Here is a 1,088-nt window from a genome sequence, read left to right as displayed (position 1 = left end):
TGCCAATGGCTCCGCAATGACACCAGCCAATTCCCTCAGAAAGAGATGGACTCTCTCATTCACTTCTAGGGTGAAAAATATCAGTCTCCGATGAGATTCTTTCTGGGTTTTTGTCTCCTTTTTTCTGGCAAAAAATATTTATGTCTATCTATCTATCTATCTATCTACATATATAAAACTGCACCTCTAACAGCCTGTCTTGTGACCGCTATGGTTCACTTGACAGTCCAAAAACACTTGTACAGTTACATCGTTCTTAGTCCCATTACAAAGATCACACCTGCGCACTCATCACTGTCAGCTTGAAACCATCACAATTATGCAAAGGACTACCTCACTCCCCTCCCCGTCCCCCCTCCTTTCCAACTCCCGCACCTGTTTGCCCAGTCCTTTCATTCATCATGGTCTTTGTTATTTCCTTTCACTCGTCGTCATGTTTGTCATCATCATCATCATCATCCTCTTTGTGGCTGTCTTTGGAGGGCTTGCCTCTGAAAAGCCGATGCCAGTCCCTTCTCTTCCACTTGACATGTGCCATCTCTTTCCCATCCTCTTCTACCATCTTCCTGTAGTACCAGGACATTTCACTGGGCATGTCTACACATTCATTAATGTGCTGCAGTTACTGTGCAGTTAGTATTTGGATAACCCAGTACTAGATCAATGCTCAGTAACTTGTGCTACGGTGCAGTGGTGCCGGTGGACAAGTTTTTAGTGACATGTACTGCAAAGTAGCTTAATAGTTTCATAGTTTCATAGTTTCTAGGGTCGGAAGGGACCTGAGCAGATCATCTAGTCCGACCTCCTGCTATGGCAGGAAAGAGTACTGGGGTCAAACGACCTCAGCAAGGTGTTCATCTAACCTCCTCTTAAAGACCCCCAGGGTGGGAGCCTGCATCACCTCACTTGGAAGCTGGTTCCAGACCCTAGCCGCCCTGACCATGAAGTAGCGCCTCCTGATGTCCAACTTAAACCTTCCCTCCGCCAGCTTGTGACCGTTGTTCCTGGTCACTCCTTGCGGCGCTCGGGGGAACAGGGACTCCCCCAGCGCCTGCTGATCCCCCCTAACCAGTTTATAACAGGCCACA

This window comes from Gavialis gangeticus, unplaced genomic scaffold (assembly GCF_001723915.1).
Source record: "Gavialis gangeticus isolate Ggan-Ray unplaced genomic scaffold, GavGan_comp1, whole genome shotgun sequence".
In the NCBI taxonomy this organism is placed as follows: Eukaryota; Metazoa; Chordata; order Crocodylia; family Gavialidae; genus Gavialis; species Gavialis gangeticus.
Note: the sequence above shows the minus strand (reverse complement) of the source record.